The sequence below is a fragment of the Sinocyclocheilus grahami genome, unplaced genomic scaffold (assembly GCF_001515645.1).
Source record: "Sinocyclocheilus grahami isolate Dianchi unplaced genomic scaffold, SAMN03320097.WGS_v1.1 scaffold40.1, whole genome shotgun sequence".
Classification (NCBI taxonomy): domain Eukaryota; kingdom Metazoa; phylum Chordata; class Actinopteri; order Cypriniformes; family Cyprinidae; genus Sinocyclocheilus; species Sinocyclocheilus grahami.
Genome location: NW_015505219.1, coordinates 1958947 through 1965575, shown reverse-complemented (window position 1 = coordinate 1965575; position 6629 = coordinate 1958947).

Genomic DNA, 6629 nt, shown 5'->3' with positions numbered 1-6629 from the left:
CCCTGAGTTTGATACAACAGCAGGATCCAAATGTGTTTTTTTTTTTCAAAAGGGGCTGAACAGCAGCATGTTTAAACTGATTAGGGACTACTCCTGTTAAAAGGCTATTATTTATTATAGATAAAATCCTGGGGCCAAGAACATCAAATGCTTGTTTCACTAACCTAGCTGGAATGATATCAAGTGCACAATCAGTTGGTTTCAGCTGGCTGATTATGTTAGCTAATGATTGCAGAGAAATAAGTTCAAAATGGTCAAAACCAACAGATGGTAGGCGAACAACTGAAGATCTAATATCGTTAATCTTTTGAACAAAATAATCCAAAAAGGCCCCACAAGTAATAATTGGAGGGTCAGAAAACAAATCAGATTTTGGTTTAAGTGCAGAATTTATTATATTAAATAGAACTTGTGGCATCATCATGATGATGACGATGACGATTGATTATGATGATGATGATGATGATGATTATTATAGTTGTTAATAATAACGATGATGATAATGATATTAATTAAAAGTATTATTATTTTATAATTAAATGTTGATAAAGAATAATGAATGATTAAATAAAAGGGGCAATTGAAATAAATAAATAAATGTGACTATGCACTCATGTAATAATGACACTTGTAGCCATATAATACACCAAGTCACAACTAGGTTACAATAACTGTTGGAGCTTTAAGTTGTCTTAGTTAATCTGTCATTTCTACTCTGTTTTATTTTTATTTTATTTATTTATTTTAGAAAAATTGTTTCAGTTTGGTTTCTTCATCAGTCATTAAAGTTGTCAAAGAAAATTTTTTTTTTGAATTGACCTTTTCACTATAGGTAGAAAAAAACACCTGTCACCGGGATATACAATGCTGCCGATGCCGGTCTAACAGACATTCCTTAAGCTGACAAGTTTGTGTTTGTTAAAGGGTGAGGTTACCCAAAAATGTAATTCCAAACCTGTATGACTTTGTTTCTTTTGTGGAACACGAAATAAAATAACATGATTTTTTTGATTTGTCCAAAAATCTGAAGTCAATGGTAATTAAACCTTTTATTACTTTTGATTATTTCACTTGACAGGTACGAATAAATTAAATACATTTCTCACCTGGAGAGACGATTTCCCTGGATTTAGTGACTATTACAGCACAAGCCATATGTTGCCCCGGTGGCATCACTGGCAACAAGCACAGTCATGTCTCTTGCGGTTGCCATGGTGATGATGCAGGGTCACACTATTCCTGTATATGTGTCCAGTATCATATAATCTAGGGGCATGACACAGGCTTAAATTTCCCTAGCGTCCAAAACCTTGTGACAATAAAAAAAAAATGACACAGCGGAAAGTGAAAAGAACAAAGACTTGATAAGAGGGATTCAAAGAAAAATAAAACAAACAGGGGATGACAGTGAAAGGAGAGTTACCCACTGGAAAGGTCAAAGGTGACCGGGCGAGGATAGTGACATAATGGGACACAGCTGTCCAACTCGAACTGGGGAAGATGACGGACATGACAGCTAAGAGCACAGCTCAGACACGAAAAAGAAAGGGAGAAATCCTTCATGCCGCTTTAAGTCTGGCCGACAGGGAAGGTTATGGATATGCAGAGATGGGTAGATAGTGACACCAAACAAGTGCATTTGTTCCTTTTGTGAAGAGAAAAGGTCAGCTCATTTCTAAAAGACATCTATGAAGTGGTGTATTACAGCGAGAAAGCTTGAGAGAGAATGATAAATGCTGGAAAACACTGATCTGATAAATATATATATATTTATGACCGAAAAACAGAATGAGCACAGGCAGAGTGGTTACCATGCCAACACCAGAGTACACAGAGTTGCCTTCTCTTTTTTCTCCTGTTGGATGAAACCATTCTGTCTAAATGCCAAACAATCCGCATCGGCACAGGAGGAGGAGCTCTTCGTCTTGCCTTGATCCCGTTTTTATTTTAAATTGCACTTCTCGCTAATAGACATGTAGGCCCAGCGCGTTTGATTCACGAGTACGCGGAGGGATGACCACATCCACGCATCTAAACAGGCCGTAAAATTCCACCATCTCCACCTCGACTGAAACACACTCACACACCCATGGATGCTAATCAATAGCAGAACGGCATCACTCAGTGAGCAGCGGGGCGAAAACAAACCCACCTTATTTACTGCTCATGTGAACTCAGCAATACTACACTTGAGCTATGCATCATCCACCGGTCCGTTGAAAACACACCGTGTTCTCGAAGTCAGTGGGTGGTGTTGGTGACCCCTATGATTCAGTGGACATGCTAAACTCATGAAACGATCCGTCAAATTGAGTCATGGCCCATAATCTTTCCTCCTTCCAGCCATTCAACTCCATCCGTCCCTTATTCACATCATCACATGCTTCCACACTGTTTGATGGTAATGAACAAAATGGTTCGCAGAACTGATAGAGGCAGAGAAATTTGAGAGCACAATGAAAGGCAGATAAAAGGGGTGAGAGTGGGAGCAGGAGCAAGGAGAGAAATTAGGAATAATAAGAGAATGGAAGAAGATAAGGAGAAGAAATGACAGGCAGTAGAGGGTGTGAGTGATAGGGGGCAAAGGGAGAGGGAGAGAGAGAAGGAGAGACAGATGGACAAACAGAGACAAGTAAACAGAAAGAGAGAGGGGTGCCACAGTAACAGTCTGGCACTATGCTTTGCTTTAGATCCCATTCAAGTATGAACACACACACACACACACACACACACACCCAACACCATATCCATTTTTTTCACAAATAACTATAACCTTTAATGAAAAGACATGGAGAAAACACACACACACACATACACTTGGTCTAAAAATATACATGGCCCGAAAAAATAAATAAATAACAGGCTTCAAAACATCAGGTACAGATTCGAAATAATCCACACAGACAAATGCAACACAATCACAGTGACGTTCTCGCTCTCTGAGAGAAGTATTCTTCATGTTCACTAATGGACTTTCTTACTGCCCACACAGTGCTACATCAGCACTCTACACCATCCCACCTGGCCCTAATGTTCTAGTTGGGTTCGGTCAATGTTCCCCTACCGTTCCAACTTGGTTGGGTTAAATGATGAAACAAGTCTTACGTGTTTTGGAAGACAATTTTGAATGGACAGTGTAACAAAAGTAGAATTTGGGAATGTGGTTCTGTGACGCTGGAGAATTCGATCGATATCCGGCATCATAAAGATGCTCTCAATTTGTGACGCACTTACTGAATGATTGATGATCACTGGCATCTTTTCTGACAATCGCTTTTGTCGTCCCTATATCAGCTCTATTTAGATACTTCTGACTTGACTTTGACCATTTGTCCCACAAAAAAAAAAGGGAAAAAAAGTGAACTTCTTTTCCATTTGAGATTTCTGAACATGCCCAAGTGTACCATGCAGGTTTGCAAAGTGTTTCACAGAACTTACTCAGCGGATCCTTGCCTTTAACTTACAAGAGTGAAGATACCATGTGTCTTTGATGTATGTTTTGATGACTGCTGTGAATTTTGTTTTGTTTTGAATGTTTTTGTTTTGTTGTTGCAGTTTATTTCAAGTTCTGAGGTTTGTGTTTTGTATGTTTTGTTTTGCAACAAATGATGTTGGATCCTTGTCTTATAAGGGTGAACATACAATTCCTCTTTGATGTATGACTGCTCTACGATTTGTTTTGAGTTTTGTTTTACATTTTGTTGTTCAAGTTTTTTGTTGCAATTCTTGAGTTTTCTTTTGTTGCGAGTTTTTAGAATGTTTGTGATGTAACAATCTGCCTAATAACTGCTGCTATGAATTCTGAATGAAATACTAATTACTACTAATTAATATCTCTGAATATTCACATTCTCAATTAAATCCCATTTAACTGATACGAATTAATATCTAATCCATGATTATTATAATCTATTATATCTACACATGCTCCAAATATTTTAGATCAGAAGTATAACAAATCAATTTTGTAACTTAAACGTGTTGACAGGGTTACAGAAATTGCATGATTTATAAAAGCAGATGTATGACAGCTGTATGATTGCATTTTGGGTCTCAAATTAGCATATACTGCAAATGTTGTGCTTGAGGCTCAGTGTTGAGCTTGACTGTTATTCTTCACACTAATTAAATATTACAGACATTCTGAATGAATGCACATTAAAGTTGGATGTACTACCACTGAAATAAATGTGTTAACAGGGATACCAAATTATGTTAGATGGAAAATATCTATCAGGATGTTCAGCCACTAACCAAAAGCAATAACTGCAATAAAAAAAAATCACATTTCAATTCTATAACAATTGATTTCTGCCGATTACTGTTTTCTTGTAAAGGGGGTAGCTTTGAGGCTAAACAACTTTACTCCATGGGTAGGTTTCAATGCAGTAAACAGTCTTGATAAGAAATTGATCTTGGTTTAATTTATACTGAAGCAGACAAAACATGGGTTAGTCAAAAAACGAAAGCATTAGGCTCAACCCATTACATCTTCAAAGGTTAAAAGAAAAACCAGTGACTTCGAATACTGCCAGCTGTTTGACATGTGAGGACATTTACCTTATTCTCTCTCTGCCTTATATGAGAGCTAGAAGCCTGAAAGCTTTCTCATTACACACATACCACCTGCAGCCCCTGGAAATTTCCCTAAACTAAAGGCTACGCAGTCAGGGTTAGCCTACTAAAAGATTACTACCTAAATACTAGTCCATCTTCCCTACCCTCTACTCTCACCTTCCACTCACTTTTTCATTCCCTGCTCTCTCCATTTCAGCTCTCCCTTTTTCCAGCACTGCTTTCAACATCTATTAAATGTTGACTTCTTTCATTTGCTGCTGCATTATGCCTACAAATCACATTTCTTCATTTACATGCATTCTCTTTTCTAATTCTAGTTCTTTCATAGAGCCTCAATAGCAAACTTAATCTAATTTCTCACCATGCATCTTTCTTCTAGTTATGTCAAAGCATTACTGGCACTCTATTAAAAGATTTAGGTCATCAACATCAGTTATGCATTACATATCAACAATTAACCAGATGTTTACAGCATTTATTAATCTAGGTTAATGTTAAAATGTTACAGTAGTTGATCCAAAAATGAAATGGTAATTTACCCACCCACATGTTGTTCCAACCCTGTATGACTTGGGCTACTTTCTTCTGGATTTTGCATTGTTTTTACACAGTGAAAGTCACTGGGGTCCCATACAACACTGTTCATTATTAGTTCATGATGCCTAATGCATTAACTACTGTTATGTTGTGCAGTGTTACCATCTAATCTTTCAACGTTTCTGTGACATAGACCAATGATGTCCTTTGAGGTAAGGTTACAAGTGGTCCAATATAAAATTGGTTAATTTATGAAAGAAACTCCATAGATTTGGCATGCACGGTGTATAGCAGCACATTATAACCTCATTATGTAAGCCACATATGTGGACAGAATTCTAAATACAGTAATAACACTTGTGCCGCGACAGTTGGTGTGTAGGTGGAAGTTAGGAGGAAAAGCCCTCAGAGGTTGATCTTTCTCTCTCTCTCTCACTCACACACTGACTGACAGACCCTTCTGTACTGCGACGCGTCGTAGACCCTTGATGTGGACGTGACAGATGTCAATCTGCGTTTCCAACACAGGCTAATAACGAGACTCCACATGCTTTTTTTAATAAAGTGTGAAATTACCAATACATTTCACTAGCACAGCTGGTGGTATTTTACGCATTACTCAGGCTATAAAAATACCCTCAGACCGAATCAGCAGACTTGCCAGTGAAATTAGTGCGGGAAAATGAATAATCACACTAATGTTCTTTCTCTTTTGCAGCAATCTCGCCCAGGGGTTTGATAATTCTCAAACCTTTCATCTGTGAACACGCGACAGGGAAAGGTCGCCATCCAGCGGTAATAAACCAGCTTAAAAATGGCCAGTTTTCGTGACTATCAGCCTCCAAACAACACTTTCCATATCATCTTTAGGCTATAGTTGTTTAAACAAATCAACACAGCAAAAAGTCCCTGGCATACGTTCAAGCAAACAAATATATAATGAAGATGAAACCGTTTATACAACAAGTTTTTAATTTTGGTTATATAAATGATAGGTCAGGACAGGCTGTCAGCTTTTCAAATGTTATTTTATAGCTACAATGCATTCATTACAAAATTGCCTATTACTTTGAACTAAAATATTGTATAGTTGTAGGTGTCCAATCAGATCCATTATAGAGGCCTATTATATACAGAAAATAAACAAACACCGTCTAATATCTACTTATTAGGCATATATTACAAATGAAATGTATATTGGGGCCTATATATCAAAGGAGTAGATCCGAGGATGCTCTGGCAAAGAGAAACATACCATTCTAAGAAAATTATCCCCATAAATTTATGTACTCAGAAACCACAAGAAGGGAACAATATTTCATTGCAATCTTGAGGGTTGAAATATGAAGTACTTGTCTTCATTTTCAGTCCAATAAGAGATCTTTTTATTCACGTTCTGCTATGCACAGCTAATAATGTTAGGGAATAATGTTATATAGCTAATAATGTTAGGAAATAATGTTAAGGAAAATAAGGAACAGTTGTGCAGCACATCAATATATATCCCAATAACA